Source organism: Panthera pardus, unplaced genomic scaffold (assembly GCF_024362965.1).
Source record: "Panthera pardus isolate Hobbes unplaced genomic scaffold, ASM2436296v1 HiC_scaffold_16, whole genome shotgun sequence".
Taxonomy (NCBI): domain Eukaryota; kingdom Metazoa; phylum Chordata; class Mammalia; order Carnivora; family Felidae; genus Panthera; species Panthera pardus.
In genome coordinates this window covers 99,454,241-99,474,734 of record NW_026526721.1, presented here as the reverse complement: position 1 = coordinate 99,474,734, position 20,494 = coordinate 99,454,241, and the positions used below count along the sequence as shown (strand labels likewise).

The window sequence follows — 20,494 nt, the reverse complement described above, 5'->3', positions numbered from 1 at the left end:
GTCTATATTTTCCTCATTATATTTCTTTGTTAGATATAACTATGCAGCTGTAAAACTCCTATAATAAATATATCCATGTCTCTGCCTTCTTCCCAAAGGGGACAAAATGTCCTTGCACTTCCATTGTCCCCAAGCTGTTCCCCTTAAGCTTTTGCATGGTAAGCAAAAAATCTCTTGTGTCTTTATAGAGATCCCATTGTGGACACAACCTAAGGTGATCCCCAATGTGTCACATCCTTGCATAATCTCATCTTCATAGTTTAGTGTGGGTGGAGCCTGTAACTTTTTTTACCCAATAGAAAATGGCAAAGGTTAAGGGATTTTGCAGATGTAGAATCCCAAATCGGTGATTTTGAGTTAGCTGGAAGGGAGATTGTTCTGGGTCAGCCTGACTTAATTAGGTGCACGTCCTTAAAAGACAGACTAGTGTCCTCCCTAAAATGAAGACACTTTCTCCTGGTGAACTTGAAGAATCCAAGGCAATGAATTCTTCCAACAGCCTAGTTGAATTTAGAAACACATTCTTCCCCAACCAAGTCTCCAGATAAGAATACAGCCCAGTGTCTCTGGGATAGGCATGCTGCTGGTTGGGCTGAACCTTCTTGGGGGCTGAGCAGGCTTGGTTCTTGTCTGGGAAGCTGCCATTATCTGCAGCATGGGTGGGAGTGGGAGCAGGAGGGGGGGCCAGCAATGAGTCAGGGAGTAGATGCTTGGCAGGGCCTATGGTTTCAGCAGCGCCAATTCAGCCATGGCCCCAGTCGAGGTGGGAGATTCCATCCCTTCAGTGGTGGTTTTAGGAGGGGAGGCTAGGAACAAACTGAACCTGGCAGAGCTGTTCAGGGGCATGAAGGGGGTGCTGTTTGGAATCCCTGAGGCCTTTACCCCCGAATGTTCCAAGACCCACCTGCTAGGGTTTGTGGAGCCGGCTAAGGCTTTGAAGGCCAAGGGGTCCAGGTAGTAGCATGTCAAGTTTTAATGATGTCTTTGTGACTGAAAAGTGGGGATGAGCTCACAACTTTGGAGACAAGGTTAGGCTCTTGTCTGACCCCACAGGGGCCTTTGGAAAGGAGATGGATTTGCTACTAGATAATTCATTGGTGTCTGTCTTTGGAAAAGACCAGCTTAAGAGGTTTTCCATGGTAGAAGAGGATGACATAGTGAAGTCCCTGCATGTGGAGCCAGATGGTATAGGCTGCACTTGCAGCCTGGCCCCTAACATCATCTTGCAGCTCTGAAGCCCTGGCCTCAGACATGTTCCTTGTAACCTTTTCTATTTTACCTACCCAGGCCTGGATGGAGGGCCCCAGTCCAACTGCAACAGGGGCCACCCAGTAGGAATCTTGGCCAAATTTCTGCAATAAACATTTCTGGTTCACATTAAAACAAACAAACAACCCAATTGATACCAAGATTGTCACTTTGTGAGACTGAGCAGAGGACTCATCTAAGTCATGCCTGGATTACTGACCTATAGGAATTGTGAGACAATAAGTGTGCTTTGTTTTAAGCTACAAAGATTGTGGTAATTTGCTATATAGCAATAGAACACATACACAGATTCTTCATCCTAGTTCACAGTAAAAGACAAATATTTAGAGTCCCCATGTTATTTTAGTTCTTTAGTCCTATGTGGGTCTTTGACTTGGACTATTTTTGCTTTCTTTGAGTTTTACATGCTAAATTGTGAAAATAGAAATAATTTGCTTCTTTATTACACTCTTATTTGGGGATTTACACTTTTATTTTTTTTTAATTTTTTTCATGTTTTATTTATTTTTGAGAGAGAGAGAGACAGAGCATGAGCAGGGGAGGGGCAGAGAGAGAGAGGGAGACACAGAATCCAAAGCAGGCTCCAGGCTCTGAGCTGTTAGCACAGAGCCTGACGCGGGGCTCGAACTCACAAACCACGAGATCATGACCTGAGCTGAAGTCGGACGCTTAACCGACTGAGCCACCCAGGCGCCCCAGATTTACACTTTTAAAAAATATTTTTTCTTGTCTCAATGTCTTAAGGCTAATTTTAGACCCTCTTTCATGGGACAACATGAAATGGCCATGATGCTTCTTCTCCTTGCCCTAGCCACCTAATCATCTCTTTTGCATGTAGCATCAACTCCTATGATTTTCAGCCTTTTATTCTGATCAGCATAGAAACAGTATCTATGGCTATAAAGTTTACATGTCTACCCTTCTCATTAATGTCTCACTTTTTTTCATGTTTATACATGTGAATATTTATTTTTCATTCAAATCATTCTATAAATTCTGGTGAGTTTTTATGTAAAAATGATTTTGTAAGGTCAAAACATTTATGGTGGGGAGCTTTATCCCCTAATTTATCTGTTTGTTACATCTAAATGTTCACGTATCACATTTTACTTTGTAAAAGTTGGACATATCTGTGTTTGGTCAGTGTTTAATTTGTTATTATATGTAAGTTTCCAAATGCTATTCTGTTTGTAATCTTAAACTGTGTATTTGAGCATGTTGCCTTTCTAAGAAGTTCAATATAACCCTAACCATAGTGCAACATATAAGTCATATAATTTAGGAATCAGTTAGTTGACACGTACGCTTTCATATTCCATAGTGCTAGGAGTTGAGGGTATAGAGACATAAAGAGTTACCATTCTTTTTAATCCTTTCAGCACATACATTTTCACACATTTTACAAACTCACAAAAAATATAGTTTGAGTATTTGATACATACTGTCTCTATTTAAAAAAAAATCTTACTTTTCTTTAGAATTTAATGGTATATGTTGAAAAGCTGACATATTTGTGTATCAAACACATAGAAATAAACATTTGAGATGAAATATTGATGAAATAATTTTTCTATGTTTATCCTGTCAGAATTTCCCAAACACTGATTTGAAATTGAAGTGATTAAGAATTTTTGTTTCCCAAAAGGGCCCCACATAATATAATCAAGCTCTGGTCCATATTTGTCAGGAAAAATGTACGATCGCAATAAATGGATCCCTTATTAAATAGTTTCAAAGTCAAATTTTAATTTTAAAGACAAGGTGACATCCCAAATCTTGATGCATGATGGACATAGGAGTGAGGTAGAGTGGGGGATGGGAATAGCAATCATGTTCATTTTGATCTGTCGGGAATAAGGAAACACTCAATAATCACATTTCTAAATGCATATCACAATAGATAAGCCTTTAAGTGTTCTATTCAATTAATTAATTAAGCTTATATCTCATTCAGGTATACAAATTATCCTCTTTAAGGGAAAGAAGCTTAGGGAGGTATTTAGTGGGAAATTAATTTGAGGAGCTTTTGTTGAAATGTTTAAGTCCTATGAACACTTTATCAAGTGAACTATAATCGAAACTGTTTTTTCTTGTTATCATACTCAAGTCAGTGTAATGCACTGATAAGGAACACACTAAACATTTCCAGAGGTAATGTGTGTAATTTTTAAAAAAGCAGAGCATGTTTAACACACTGGCATTGTATTAGTTCAGAGGCATAGATTTCTCTTTTGGAAAGCTGTGTTTTTGTTAAATATCGAAATCATAGAAACTTCTGATAGTAGCCAGTGTTAATTATTTTCATTTGAGTTGAGTCAAAAAGAAATAAGATTAATTTGTCATCTCGTTATTTGTACATAAATGAGATCACAGTTTTTACCGTATTGTGAAGAATGAAAGAAATAGAACATTTATGAGGATTTCTTGCATTTTTGTCTTATATATGTGTATATATATATATGTGTGTGTATATATATATATATATGTGTATATATATACATATATATATGAAAGTGTAAATAAACAGTATGCTTATTTTAACAAAGAATTTGCTGACATTCTTGTTCCACCCAGTTGTTCTAAGTTTGCTGCGGCTGTCTCCAGGCGCCTCCAGATGGCGCCCTGGTGCCCGTTCTCTCCGCCCAGCGGCCGACCAGTTGCCTGCTGGTGGGGAGAAAGAGCTTGGAGCGGCGGGGCTTAACCCAGCGCGGCTCAGAGGTGGGTTGCTGAAGGACTCGGGAAACAGCTGCAACAGGGCATCACTCACTGTCCAAGTATTTCCATTTCTGAGCGCAAAAGGAAGAACTTAAGCAGGCGGCAGTTGGAGTGTAAATTGCTTTGTAGTATTTAAAAGCATCAAGGATCGTGGGCAGCTGAGCTGGTATGTGCAAGAGAAACTACTGAATTTGAATTGTGCTGGGTAGGAACCCGTCTGATCATTCTTTGTGTACCAAACGTTCTGTGTCCTGAATTGTGCCTATGTGTATACACTCATTTCATTTTTGCCTGGATCATGGGGATTTGAGGTCACAATCTTTCATTTTTCAACATGATATAATAAAACCGTTGCAGAACATTGTCTATTGATAGAAATATGATCTAATGGTCTAAAGAAACACATGATAACGGCACCAAAATACTTTTGTTTCTTTGTTAGAGAAAAAAAAAGAAGAAAGTAAACCTAAACCATATTAGCATGTGATTTTACCAGATACGACTTTCAAGAGGCAATAGAAAAAAATATATATTTAACTGTTTAACTACTGTGGATTAGATATTAAGTTACTTTTACTGTAGGTGTAGACATAAACAGACCTATAAAATATGAATGATTTTTATATCTGTGGGCCAGAAAAAAATATTGTGCAGTTATGAAAACACTAGTGATGAAAAACACATATCTTGTGTATGTACATTTTGTATGGTCTCATATACCATGTGAATGGGTGTTGTGTATGTGTAGACAATAACATATATGTGTCACCTACATGCAGAATTGTTTATGTTATAAAAATGCATGTGTTGGATGTGGATAGATTTTCACACCTTCACACAATATTTCTATCTAGATAACTTAGTATGAAGATCATCTCTTGCCAAAAATAAATCTGAATTTAAAGAATGTTTAAGTCTTTGAATAGTTTCAGTGTTAAACGTGTTAAATTTCCCAAGTTTCATTCAGTTGTGCACTTAGTTGTACTTTTAAATCCTGAGGAATAGTTTGGTTTTTATATTTTGAACATAAAATATTGGCTGAAGTGATTATATGGAAATAGAATGCATAGGTATATAAATATAGATTCCCCAGACTTGAGGTTACTATAGCTGGAATGCACAAAAGTCTGAAAACTTGAGAGTTCTGACTGGGAGCTTATATTTGAAACTACTCAGCAAACTGAAAGATCCAAAAGTTCAGAACTACATTGGAAATAACGCAGGCCACGGCTTTACTCTTTGTATTATTGTTCTAAAACTAATGTTAGGCTACTTATAAACTTGTATGTGTTCCCTTGTAACAGATTTGTACATGAATCAGGTACTGAATGTTATGTCCTGCCATTGAACACAGCAAATACAACACAATTCAACATAAGAAGTATGAATTGAGACCTAATGGTTTAAGACAGTATGCCAAATAGCCTGAGACATCAAGACAAGTTAGAAGTAGTCCCTGCCCTCAAAAAGTTGCCAGTCAAATAAATGACTAGGATGGGCATTTTTATGAACATGAGTATATAGTAAAATAGAAATCAAAATAAATGCTATTAGAGAGGGGCATGCCCAAGATGTATAGCATTTAAGTGGAGGGAGAAATCTGACTTGGGGACTTGACATTATAAGGCACTCTTCTCAAGGAATGGATGGAAAGATTGATTTTGGTGAGTAAAGATAATGTGCAGTCAAGCAGTTAGTTTGTATTGGCTACTGCTTTCTTCATTGATCTCAGGAGTGAGCAGTAAGAGATAATATTATACAGGGGGAGGCAGGGGCAGTATTAGAGATGGCCTTGAACATCAGACTGAACATTTTGGATTTTCATCATTAGTTCACTCCCACTGCCATTAAAAATATCGGTATTAAGTACTCTTTTAGAAATATTGAGTGTTGTGTATAATAGCAAGAGCCAGTGTAAGGCTTCACAATAACTTTATGATTTACTTACTGTATATTTTCCATATTAAAATATAAGTTCCAAGACAGGGAGGTCTTTCTCAATAGTATATCCACAGAACCTAGACATTTCTTGAAAAAAGTATCTACTATATAAATGAATGAATGAATGAATGAATGAATGGGGATACGGCTAGGATTCTATATTATTTACATTTAGTTTCCCTACTACTCATCAATGATTAACATCCTCAAAATTTACCAAGTCTTTGGAACTCTTGTTCCAGCGGATCCCCCCTATGGCTCAGGTAATGAAAAGCAAGTTCCCTAGAATAGCCACTATTGATGTTTCATCTTCCTCTATTTTTAATCTTTTACATGAACAGTCTTCCCTTCGCATTTTTAAAGGAGTTACTAGGATAATTACAAATAGGCAGAATTCACCAGCTCATTTTCATATCTCTATGGTAGACACATAAGAGGATATTAACACGTTAAACGAATGCAGGCAAATGGTTGTAGAGTTTGAGGGATGTCTTTGCACACTGAAATATATATTTACCTCCTTACATGAATGCTTCTAATATCTGGTCATCTGCAACTTAGTACAGGAAAACTCTCTAGAGCCTCTTTCTACTTCTGGGAGTGCCCAGTTATCACTTCAGAGGTCATTAACTCTTTGTTTCCATGGTTTTAGGGGGTACTGAGGTAGCATGCTTGGGGTCCCAGCCCCCATACACGGAGGTAGTCCTTTTCTCTGTCCCTGTGTAATGACATTGATAGCTTTTATGGGCAATGACAGATACATGTAAATAAATTAGTGAAGAATTGTGTTGTTATTGTTGTTTGAAAGGATGATACTAAATGAAAATAAATAGACATTTTACAGGAAATTATAAATGTAGTTCACTTGATTAAATTATAAATAAATGTATATAGTGTCTTACAAATAAAAAAGCCAAATAAACAGGGTCACTGAACCAGCAACATTAAAAGATAAAACAAACACCTGGAGTTTCCCCTTTTGCCCAAGAGAGACCTTTCTTCTGTGATGATAATTTATACATCTTAATTCACTTTCATAGGATTCATTTAAAAATACGTAAGGGAAGAATTTCTCAGTTTGAAAATATATGTTGATGGGGTTTGTATATGTTCGTTAAACTAAGGATGCAGGATTTCATTCACTTCAACCTAATCTGCACAGAGTCAGGCTTTTTCTCTCATCCGTGTCAGTATGACAAATTTTCACACCAGTTCTGGTTTCTATCCTGCTGGACATGCTGTTAATGCTTTATTTTTAACCCATGGGAGAGGAGATGGGAAGAAACAGTGACCCAGGATTTTTACCTTATTGTAAGCCCTGGGGCATGGTTTGGCCTGGAGACCGATGGATTAGGGGAAGCATATCTTGTCCAAATAAAGCTGGAGGTTCCGTTTCGGAGAAATATACTGCACTGTGTACTGCAGATTTTTCCCCCTAGTGGTTGACTTAAAACTGTTGTGTTTCTTATAACAATTGAAATAGATTTTTCTTCGTATATTGGAACTAGTTTGTCAAGATTCTTTAAATTAAGGTTAAAAAAAAAAACTTGTTTGAGAGGCAGAAGTTCCTTTCAATGATCATTTTGAAAGTACAAAAAGTACAATGCCTTGGAAAATATATTGGAGGCTTTTTCTTTATTCTTTGGAAAGCTAAGCATTGAAAAATACACAAATACGAAATATACACAAATAATAAAAATATTCTGCTACTGGATTCCATATTATACTCCTCTTTCTTAGCATGGAGAAAAGTTTTCTTCTTCCTCTGGTGTCCTGATGTCGCTATTTCCTTTGGTCAGTCCACTGAATCGGTTTAACATTTTTTCTTTTGCCTTTCCAACCAAACTGTAAACTCCCTAAAGGAAAGCAACCATTTCCATGAGTCTTAAAACATACTTCCAGCCACAAACAGCACTGAAGTTTAGTTCCTGACAATTATATAAAGATTAAATTCTTTTTTCCCCTCACAAATTCGAATAGATTTAGAAATGTAGCAGTAACTTCTAAGGGGCAAATGGAAATTTTTCCAGAAGCTCTGTAAACTGAGAGTGACAAACTACAACAGAAAGGGAAAGTTATTTCTCCTCAAATCGACTGTTTGAAATGAGATTTTTAAAAAGAAATATTTGATATGCAGAGATATCTATAAAGGCACAAACCTTGCCTTCACTTGGTAAAGCTATTTACATCTGGAAGAGATACCTCTGGCATACCTGTGTCTCTGGGGTGTTGTGTAACTGCAGGTAGAATATTCCAAAGTCAGAACTGCTGAAAGTTAGGGCAGATCGGAAGTGTTCCTGGCAGCAAGAATTAACCTTAAGCAACCTTAGAGCACTGACATGCTTTAAAGTTGTTCCTGGGGGGACAAAAAATCATGTATTTTTTGTAATGAGGACTTTACGAGCATACAACAGGCTGCCACCAAGATGAATACAAATGAGAGTGAGTAGCAGCAAACGTCTATTTTAGCAGGTGCTAGAGGAAAATAATAAAGGTCGTGTAGCTGTATTGTTAACAGGAGTGAAGAACGTTTCTTGTATCTCTGCACTAAAGGCTAATGGAAGAGCTCTTGGTTACTAAGATGTATTCTTTTCTGGTCTCAGGATCATTAACGATGGAAGTAGGAGGGAGAGGGTATAAAACGGCAGCTGCGGCTGTGGGCACTCAGATCATTTGTCACCTGGCATGAGGCTAGTGTTGGCAGCTCCAGAGTTCCAGCACAGAACTCCAGAGAGCAAATGCCAGCTGATTGTTGTTCCTTACCAGCTTCCCGGCTAACTCTGACTCATTCTTCAGATCTCTGCTCAAGTGTTGCTTCTTCCGGGTGGCTTTGCCGGACCTCTCTAGCTACACTTAGCACCTTTCTCTCTGCCATTACAGCCTCATATTCTCATCCCTGCCATCGTACTTACCGCTTGAAGACCTGCCTGCTCCCTTCACTAGCCTGAAAGCAACAGCTGAGTCTTATCCCATATTGCTCGGTTTCTGTGTCTAGCTTATAATAGGTTTGTGACTCTTTATGAATATTGTCTGTTGCATGATAGTTTAAAGGATGCGTATGGGCTGTGGGGTCAGCAAAAGTTGCGTTCGACTCTTGGCACACATAAGGTGAGAAGTAACTTAAACTCTCAATCCCAGTGTCCTTATCAACTGTCTGAGGCAATTATATACCTGCTCCTTAAACATGGCTGTTAAGGTTAAAAATAATACTTATTATCGTTACTATTATCATCATCATTATTATTATACTATGATTATTTTCTTGTGGGATTTCTAAATATCAACTGAGTTAATCTTCAAATTAAAAATGCTTAATCAAGTTGTTACTACTGTCATTCTATTTTATATGGGAAATAGGAGCACAGAAAGGTTAAGTTACTTGCTCAAGGCCACAGAGGGAAGAATAATGAAAACAGAAGAGCTAGAATAGTGCCCAGGATAGAGTAGACTTGTATTAAATGCTAGAATGGGGGTACCGCAGTTTTATTTGGGGAAGACTGATTTCTGTGTAAGTGAGAAACTACCCCACACAGTTAAAAACAGTTTGTTCCCTTATTTTAGAGCCTTCTGTTGCAGATACTGTATTTGTAGAATTTTAACGGAAGCCAGATATGGTCAGAGAGAAACTTATAATGAGTGTAATCTGAGAGGATCTTTATCTTTCTTTGAGCATTTTATAATGTTGGGTATAAAAGAAATAAAAGAAACCCTTATAAGAAATATATTCTTGTTACAACCTCAGGGGTAAAAAGAAGCAAATGATAGCATTGCCTCATTTTGCTTGCTTTACAGCACTTTTTTATTTTGTTTTACTTATACATTTCATTTATATGATGTTTACTTTTTCTCTTTGTAAAAAGTACATATAATTTTGTAGCAAATGTGTAAAATCCAAACAAACTACAAAGAAGAAAATAAAAGTAATCTATAATTACTCAACCCACAAATAACTACTATTAATACTTTGGTATATTTCCTTTCTCTCTTTTGACACAATTGCATGTATATATGTTCATGCACATGCATTTGTACACATATATTTGATCATGGAATTATGTAATAAATATAATTTCATGTCCTATTGTGTCTACTATTTTATTGTTACTGGCAATTCTTCAAAAATTACAACTTTCAATGATTGCATAGTATTATTCTGTGTGGTTGTATCATAATTTTATTTAATAATTTTTACTTGTTTAATATTCTCCTAATTTTGAAAATTCTCCAATTGTTTCTATTTTAAACAGGTTTGAAATGAATGGTGCTTTAAATTACAGGTGGACCTCCTAAATAATTGTATTTAGATAACTGATTATCATCTAATAATAAGGTTGTTAAAAGGTAGGACTGTGTTTCTACTCAGAAATAAACAGGCCAAAAGAAGCATTTTAAAATAAGTTTAGGCCTAAGGAAATTCTAAGGAAAAAAAATTGCAGATGAAATGGATTAATATCTCTTGAGTGAACGATGATATGCTATGACCTACAAAGGTCAGCATTAGAGTCACCATTTTACTGTGATTAATTGGGGGTTGAAAGGGGTTAAATGGAAATATCGGTTTGCATTAGTGGCCCTCCTGGTATTCAAATAGAAGTTTCACTTCTGAGTCCTTTGTCTTTTTCATCCCACCATACAGTCTACACAGTATGTTGGCCATGCTCATAGTTTTACCCAATACTTAATTTCTTTTTCTTTTTTAATGTTTTATTTATTTATTTTTTTTTTTGAGAGAGTGCAAGTGGGAAAGGGGCAGAGAGAGGGGGACAGAGGATCTGAAGTGTGCTCTGCGCTGACAGCAGTGAGCCTGATGTGGGGCTTGAACTGCTGAACGCTGAGATCATGACCTGAGTTGGTCTGATGGTCAACCGAGGGAGCCGCCCAGGTGCCCTTTAATTTTTTTGAACCCTGCTGTCCTCTTGTGTAAAATAGAAATAGTATTTCTCACTGCTTAAGAGTTTTTGTGACAATTAATTTAAATACTATATGGATATTGAGATCCTAAGGAATATATCCTAGGACTCAATTTTAGCATTGATAGATATGCTTTAGCGTTGATAGCTATGTCATGAAGTACTGTCTCAAACTGATAAAGCTTAAGAATCCCTTAGGAGTTTACGTACTGGCAGAAGGCTTGTTAGTCCAAAGTCCCAGACACAAATCTAGGAGATTCAGATTCAAAATCTAAGGAGGGTCACTGTCTTTGCTTTAACAAGTTCCCTTGGTGATTTTGTTGATATAGTAAATGGCAGCCAAAGATACAGGTGACTAGCAAAAATAGTCTGGAGGGAGCATGAAAAGTTTAAGATGAGACAGAAATTTGTCAGTCATCAGGTATTGGTTGAGAGTAGACCGAGCCCTCCCCAGGGAGATACCATGCCTGGAAACTGTCTGGATATAAAAACAACTTGGGGCTTGAAGGCTTCATTTCTTTAGATCATTTGAAATATGAAATACATTATGGGCACTTGAAATCGAAAGCAAAAATAATACCGGGTTGACTTAACAGAAATGGCAGACAGTCAAGATTTACCGACGTAGGTAGGATGTGCTTTGAAATAGGTTGATTATGAAAGTAAATGCTTTGGGTCATTGATGCCTATGGATCATAATCATAAATACACCACCGAAACTAAGAAATCTGATTTGAATTTTTGATTTAACTTTTTTAAGTGTGATATATTAGTATTAGTTCCTACTAATAGAAATGCTCTACATTTCTATTGGATTTTTCCAACCTTTCATACCGGATAACAGTTGATTAAATTGGTTTTGGCTACTACTTAAGACTCTCATTGAAAGAGGATTCTTAAGAAATACTTTTTGAGTGAATTACGTTTCAACTCATGTATTCATTATTTTTAATATTTGACAGAAATATTTCATAACTTTAAAAAAGTTCTCTATGGGAAACATTTTTTACTACTAACTCAAAATGACACCAAGGATTTTAGGACATGTGTTCTTTTGTTGTTGTTGTTTGTTTTTTGTATTGTAGAGTATTTGATGTGATTTTCTAAAGAAAATATTTTTTGATATTTAACACCAATGTTCTCTAAAACTTTTTTATGTGTTTTTTTTCCTTCTTCTTCAGGAATTAGTAAAGTGCTTGACATTAGTTTCTTTGAAATTGTTATTGAAGGTATTAAATCCCTTGCTGTACCTTCAGTTCCAGAAAACTTTTCAGTTGGGCCAAATGATTTTATCAATTTGTTACTGAATATTAAACTTAAGGGAGGTTAGACATTTGACTGATAGGAAAAGTGGCATTCCCAGTTTATTATTTTCTGGTTAAGTATAACCTAGAAATTCTCTACAACTCTAATTTTAATTGGCCCTTACCACACAATCTTAAAATCTTAGAGGGCTAAAAAGAGCTTTAAAAGTAATTTGTCAGGATGAGATGAGAATCTTTATGATTTCAGAGGACTTTCTTTTTTTTTTTTATGTTTACTTATTTATTTTTGAGAGAGAGAGAGAGAGCATAAGTATTGAGGGGCAGAGAGAGAGAGACAGAGACAGAGACAGAATCTGAAGCAGGCTCCAGGCTCTGAGTGGTCAGCTCAGAGCCCAATATGGGGCTCAAACCCATGAACCATGAGATCATGGTCTGAGAGGATGTTGACTGACCAACCCAGGTGCCCCTCAAAGTACTTCTGTAGAAGGTATGTCATACTTTCCCTTGCTAATCCCTTGCCATGGGCAGTTACCTGCATTGTTAAGAAATTCTTGGTTAAACCCATTCCCAAATCTCTCCTGCTGTATAAACACACATCTTCTTGGTTGCTCTTAGTGAAGACTGAGAAAAGCTAGTCACTGTCCTTTTAATACATGTCATTTAGATATCAGAAGGTTATTATCAAAATCTTCCTCACAAATATTGTAGGCAAGCTACCTGTGTAGTCGGCACTTTCCTGATTTCCTTTTGCAGAGGTTCTGGATCAGGATATTGCATGCTTTACATTCAGGTAGATACAAGAAGGCTTTTTCCAGGCCTCCTTGCCTTCTTATTTCTAGTTTATAAAATCATTCTCCCTGGTTTCGGTTTTATAAAAATTATTTTGTAGCTGTCATTTCTCGAGCTTCTCTACTTACCTTCTTACCTTGCACTCTTGACTAGCCACACCAAGAAACCAATGGTAGCTGAATCCTAAAAAGAGCACATAATTATGATTTTGTATGTAAATTTCAGAGGCACTTATCATCAGTGTCCTTTAGGCATGTAGTATTCATATGCAGAACTTTGTGCCAAACGTTAAATGCGTTTATAAATAGTGCAAAGAGTAAACCCTGCCTTTGTGGCACATATGTAACAGTAATAATGACATTGCTACCTTGTGGCCTGATGGTAGGTAATATTATGAATATACAGGGAGAGAAAAACAGGATTGTCTGACTAAATGATTGTTGGGCAGAAAACTTTTTCTTCTACACTTCTAGGTTCTTTGTCTGGGCTAATAATTAAATTGACAAAAGACAGATTGACAGGAGAAAAACAAATTTAATTTTGTACCTGTGGAAGCCCCATAAAAATATGAGACCTAAAGCTATCAGGCAATTGAGGCTTGTAGGTCATTCTGAGCTAATGAATGGGATAACAACTTAGGGCGTCAAAAAGGAGGCAAATTCATGGGAAGATAAGAAGAGCAGGTATTTGCCCTGGCATGCAGCAAAGTCTTTCAGATAAAAGAGTGATCTCTGGCAATCGCTCTCTTTCTGGGCCAAGCCCCCATCTAAATTATTTTAGGTAGTTAAGGGACAGGTAAAAAGTTTTTGAATTTGCTGGGACTTGATTGCCTTCAGCTCAAAATCATCCACATGCCAAAGTGGATTATTTTGGGGTGGTATATTCTGTTCCCCTTCATAATCACACTGATCATTTCACTTGGCTCCTAAGTAATGACTTTTTGTCAAAGTAAAGACCTCTTCTGTCCTTTAGCTTAAAGACTGAATCTGATACTTCCATTCCTGTAATATGTCATCTTCAGTCATTTCACCATATTGTTGCACTACCTAGTTCTAGTTACCAAAATTCTCATGTTTTTTTTTTTCTCATTCTTCTCATTTTGTAAGGTACATTCTATCCTGGAATGTGTCTGGATTTTTCAGTTTGGTAAGGTTGCTAGGATCTTACTGATTGCCACTTTTTACACAGAATCTTTTAATGTCAACCTTCACTGGCAAATGGAGCTTATTATATGGACATCTCACATAAAGGAAATTAGATTCAGTATAGACTGACTTTGTCAAATTTGAATCCATTTATTAAAATTGAATACAATTTATTGCAATGAATTATTCTGACATATGCTTATGATTTTCATAAGTCGATTTCAGAGACACTTGTAATATCTATCATTACATTTTTTTAGAATACATCTTTTTCGGCTTTGCATATGTATGTTCAAATTGTTTCACCATTCCATGTTGAAATGTTTCTGGAAAATTAAAGTGGAGAGTCACCGTAGCCTTTGTCAGTACTACAAGATTAGGCAAATTACAGTGGCCAAAGATGTAATGTACTGAGTTTGAGAGACATGAAAAACTTTATCAACAAAAAGAGGATACTGTTTTTCTGCTTTGATGATTCACACAGCATTGAGAAGAACATGAAAAATCTAGGTTTGTATAATTATTAATCTAGACATCAGAAAATGATGCTTTACGGATTACTCTGCTCTATTTTTAGTTTTCATTTACTGCTGATAAGCAAACTACAGAGCTTGAGAAATTGGTCTCTTTAATTTTGTCTAAAAGTCTACTTAAATCAATTACTGGTTTGCATTTTATTATAAAAAATATTGTTGAAGAGGAAATTTCCTGTATTACAGGTAGGGGATGAAATGTTACAGAATTGTTCTTGTGCTGTGGTCTTTTAGGATCTGATAACAAACTAGATCAAAACTAGTTTATTACAAAGATAAATGTGAAATGCAGCAGACTAACAGAAATAAAAGAATTTCAGCCAATAAAATTGCAGGAAATATGTTTTCTTTAAAAAATAACATCAGTGATGACACAGATATCTTAATTGATGTCTGAAGCTTCAATTTGACAGAGTTGTCTATTTACTTACTACCCAAAATGTCAGCAATGTATGCATGAAGGTTGATTGTATTAAATTTGAATAGAATACATCAGGTTATATTGCTAAAAGCAAGAATAAGGCTTGGGAAATAGAAAGGCCTTTAATACCCTGTCCCATTTTCTTTTCTTTTCCTTTCTTTTTATTTCTGTACTACACCCTTCCGTGTCTTCTCTGCTTTCCTCCTCCATCCCACACCTGGAACATTTTGGAGTAACAAATTCCTGAAGTGAAAACTCCAGTATGATCAGAGCACTGTAAAAATAGGGTGGTGCTGGTGGGGTAGGGACACAGCTGAAAGGCTTTGCTTGTCTTCCAAAATACACGCATCTGCACCTGCAAGAAGGCTTTTGCCACCACAGTCAACTCTTTATTATCTGGAGAACTCTGCTTTGTGGAGACTTGGCTGTCACCCCAGACTTGCTTGCCTGGAACACCTAACTTTGTTCTTGGCTGCCAGCAGCATTGTCGTCTTAGGAAGGATTCAACTGCAACACAGAGGAGGAGACTGTTTGAGTACATGTGTTGAGAGTATGAAGGAGCCCAAATTCCAAAGGCAAATATAAAGGGTTTGGGTGTATCCAAAAACATGCCTCTTTTTCTACCTTATTAATAAAGGGATTTGGAGATTTGTGTACCTTTACTGTATTTCAATGCAGTACATACTCAAATATATTTCACGAGGTCTCCCTTAGCTACATATTTCACATTTAACCATCTGTATGACCAGTTGTTTCATCCTGGCTACATGCATTAAGTGGTCAAATAGGTGTTTTCCTTTCAGTACAGCCTCAAAGAACTGTTAAGTTTTTAGCCTTCCCTGAAGTTCTACTACTTAATAAAAAGAAAGTACAACACACATAATGATCCTCTCACTCATCCAGTGAGAGAATATAACATGGTCTGGCATTTTGGACTTCTCATCTTTGGAAGTATTTACTCATAAAATCTAAATATTAAAAAAAATATCAAAAAGCAAACTGTAAATAGCTGCAAATGTCTTTATTTTGACTACCAAACATATAAAACATATAAAATCACTATGGTTGGGAAGAGATTATTTTACATTTCCTGTTCTTGATATATTCTCTCTAGGAATTTCAACTCAGATTAAAGCCTCATCATAAACAAGATAATGGATGTTCATATAAAGATAACAATGTAATGGGACATATTGAATGAGAACACTGCTATCTCTTTTGTCTGTAAATGAAAAGCAGTAGAGATATGGAATCTCAATATTTAAAAGGACATTAAAAATATTACAACCCAGTAGCCAAGGAGAGGAGGTAGTGAATGGGATGAAACTCTTGAGCGAATTTGGGGCCAGATTGTTCAGCATCTTCCGTGTCAATGCAGAGTTTTAACTTTTATTTGTTAGACACTGGTGGCTTAACTGTGGTTTTGCATGGGATAATAGGACTATTGCTTCTGTGTTTTAGGATGATAATCCTGGCAGCAAGGTGAAAGATGAATTAGTGGGGAAAAAAATCTTGTGGGGGGAAAATGTGGGTGAGACTGAACTAAATCAGTGGCAGGAGTGGTGGAAAGGAGGGGGAAATTTTAGAAAGGCATTTTAGAAGTAGATTAATAGGCAAGGGAAAGTGAGGAGTTAAGGATGACTCCAGGATTTCTAGCTCATGTGATTGGGTAGCTAATGATGCCATTAATCATGATAGGGAATAGCAACTAAGCTTTATTGAGAGGAGACTTTGGATTTTACAGGTAAAGCAGAATAGTGGAGTGGAGATAAAGAGGTTGGAGTTGGTAATGCTGAGTTTGCTACCTGTTGGATATACATCTGGAGCAGTGTTTGTTAACCTTGGTACTGTTGATATTTTGGGCTGCATAATTTGTAGTGGTGAGAATGTTTAGCAATATCCTTGGCCTCTACCCACTGGCACCCATCTCAGTCGTGCCAACCAAAAATGTTTCCAGACTTTTCCAAATATTTTCTGAGGCAGGGGCAAAATTGTCCCCGGTTGAGAAACCATTGATACAGACACAACAAGGAGGGTGGTAAAGTTGTGTGTCTAGAATTTAAAATATAGATGAGACTTGAAATCAATATTTAAAATCAGCAGTGGTGGGGGGCACCTGGGTAGCTCAGTTGGTTAAGTGTCCATCTCTTGATTTTGGCTCAGTTCATGATCTCATGGTTTGTGAGTTTGAGCCCCACGTCTGGCTCTGAGCTCACAGTGTGGAGCCTGCTTGGGGTTCTCTCTCTCCCTCTCTCTCTGTCCCTTTCTCACTCTCTTTCTTTCTCTCTCTCTCTCTCTCTCTCTCTCTCTCTCTCTCAAAATAAATAAACATTAAAAAAATCAATGGTGGCAATTTAAGCAATGTGCAAAGATGAGATTGTGCAGAAGAGTGTAGATAAGTATATACTTATCTCATTTTTCCTTGAATAGTTCCAAAGACTGAATATTCCTAAACTCATGAGATAGATTGAGGCAATTTATTCTACTTTTTAAAAAGTTTATTTATTTATTTTGAGAGAGCAAGAGCAAGAGAGAGAGCATGAACAGGGGAGGGGCAGAGAGAGAGGGAGAGAATCCCAACCAGGCTCCATGCTGTCAGCACATGGAGCCATCATGAAGCTTGATTTCATGAACCTTTCACGATCATGAACTGAGCCAAAATCAAGACTCAGCCTAACTTACTGAGCCACCCAGGTGCCCCAATTTATTCTATTTTTGAATACTTGCAAATGTTTTATGTTGTTATTATTGTTGTATGTTGTCACATATTGAGCCAAATTCCTTGTAGTGGGACAGATTAATCTTTGTGTAACTAATCTTTGGTTCTTGTGATATTGTGATTTATAAGATTTTTCATATTGGTCATCAACTACTATTCCTGGGTCACAGTTCCCAAAACCCTTAGAATTTTCTCAACATAAGAGCAGTAAAGCATCTTTTGTTATATGTTTGGTTTCTTGTCCTTAGTTGCTGAGAAACACTTTAGAGCCATAAGGTGAAATGGGTTTTGTTGTTCATAGCAAGCCTTTCCCACCATAACTGGGTTTATGTTAATGCAGGTGATTTTTGGACAGTGCTGAAGAATGAGTGCTGGCTGCCAGGAAAACCAATCATGACTAGAATGTTGGAATTTTGAATCCTGCCCCCTAATTTCCTGGGAGAGGAGAGGGGCTAGAGGTTGAATCAATTACCAGTGGCCAATAAGTTCATCAATAAGCCTATGTTATGGAGATACCATAAAGCTCCAAAAGGAGGAGGTCTGGAGAGCTACTAGGCTGGGGAAACAGAACACTTTCACATACCACTGTGCCAGTCCCCAGGCTCCACAAAGACAGAAGCTCCTTTGCTCAGGACCTTAACTTATGTATCTCCTTATCTGGCCATTGATTAATATTCTTTAATATTATTTGTAGTAAATCAGTAATCTAGTGAGTTCTATGAGCTGTTCTAGTAAATTAGTGGAACCCAAGGTAGGGGGGTGGGAACCTCTCATTTATGGCCAGTCTGTCAGAAGTACAGATAACAACCTGGACTTGTGATTGGGATCCGGGATTGGAGGGAGATTTTGGAACCTCTAGTTTGTAACTGGTTGGGTCAGAAGCACAAGTAACCTGGTCTTGTGATTGGCATCTGAAGTGATGGGTAGTCTTGTGGGACTGAGCCCTTAAACTGTGAAATAAGAAGTTATCACCAGGTAAATAGTGTCAGAATTGAGTTGAATTGTAGAACACTAGCTGTTGTCTCCACAAGGGCTTGTTGGTGTGGGAGACTCCTCCACACATTGGAATCAGTATCAGAACCTGTTAGGTCTTAAGTTTGTTTTCATGGGACACAAAATAAGTCTATTAAGACAGATTATTTTTCCTAAATCCCTCTACATATTTTAATATAGCTATCAGATTTGTAGAATTTAACATTATTATCTCCTGACTACATAGCCTTAATATTTCACCTTTCTTTTATATGTTGTATTTTGAGATGTTTTGCAACATGAGCACTCTCTATTGAATAGCAACAGATTTTTTTAATGTTTATTTTGAGAGAGAGAGAGAGAGAGAGACAACATGAACACACATGCAAGCAGGGGAGGGTCAGAAAGAGAAGTAGAGAGAATTCTAAGCAGGCTCTGTGCTCAGCGTGGATCCCAACACTGGACTTAACATGCGGCTCACTGTGGAGTTCAGTCTCATGACTATAAGGTCATGACCTGACCGAAATCAAGAGTCAGACACTTAACCAGTTGAGCCACCCAGGCACTTCAAATGGCAACCATTTGAATATCCTCCTTAAGCTATAGCTGTAGAGCAGAGAATTGAACAAACTCCATGTTTGACCCGTCCGATTTAGCAAAAAACAAACTATCAATTTCTTGGTTTTTGTCATAGTATTTTTATTAAAATATCTCAGAATTACATTAGCTCTTTTTTGTCAGCCACTCTATGCCATCTTTTCTTTTGTTATTTTTATTTTGCATGAACTTTCTGTTAAATCACATTCCATATCATATACTACTGATGTTTTTTTGTTTCTAACCCAAGCATGAAAATTCATATCCATCCTTTTAAAAATGTACTCTTCTTTCATGGATTATGAATTTCATCATCTAACATGTTTATTATTTCTCCAAGTTTTATGCCATCTGCACAGTTTATCAGCATACCTTAAAGACACATTGATCCAAGTCATTAATAAAAATGTGAGCAGGTTAAGTCTAGAGTTAATGGGATACATAGTGCTATGGATTTTCTCTTCAGTGCTTGTACAGCTATTTTTTACTTAAAGGTCTTTTACTTTCAGGGACTACTATAGAAATGAGACTCATGCAGATAAACATTATGTTCAGTCTTTCCAAGATAAAACTACCAAACATAATTTTCCTGCAAGAAATAGTAAACTATGTTCCATATAGATTGAAGTGGAAAATTTTCATGGGACCAGATGGTTTTATTAGGTGATAAAATAGTGTTAAGTAATATAGGCAGGATACAAATTTAAATACAAAATATGACACCACTATTTATAGATAGTAATAGATATAGAAATAAACCTAGTTCTAGATGTAGATATAGAGAACACCAGAATCTTAATGATAGTTGCCTCTAAAGTGGTAATGATCGATGTCTTTATTACTATGTTATAGTCTCAAATGTTATGTGATAAGTTGTCACCTTTATATGCAGAAAATAAATATTAAAATATACTTGTATATTGTATAACTTTGTATCAGCAAAAGTAGAAACAGAATCTGAGAGAAAATACATGTATTTCTGATGACCAGGGTTTGAGGGAAAGACCTGACCTTAAGTGATAGGAGAAACCCTTCTATGGAAGCCACAGGTTTTCAGTATTCCCTAAGGGGAACAGGAGTTGGAGTTGCACCAGATTTTCCATCACCAACACTCTGCCCTGCTGACAGATCCCTTAAGAGATGACAGATATGGCTGGATAAGTCGGAAGAATTTGTCATCTGCAGAAACATACCTGCTTGTCTTTCTTAACAGAGTTA

General features: G+C 36.8%; 1 pseudogene; it reads left to right on the top strand.

The window, feature by feature from the left end:
- The first annotated feature begins 733 nt into the window (after positions 1 to 733).
- On the top strand, positions 734 to 1,235 carry LOC109258385 (peroxiredoxin-5, mitochondrial-like; annotated as a pseudogene).
- The last annotated feature ends 19,259 nt before the right edge of the window (positions 1,236 to 20,494 follow it).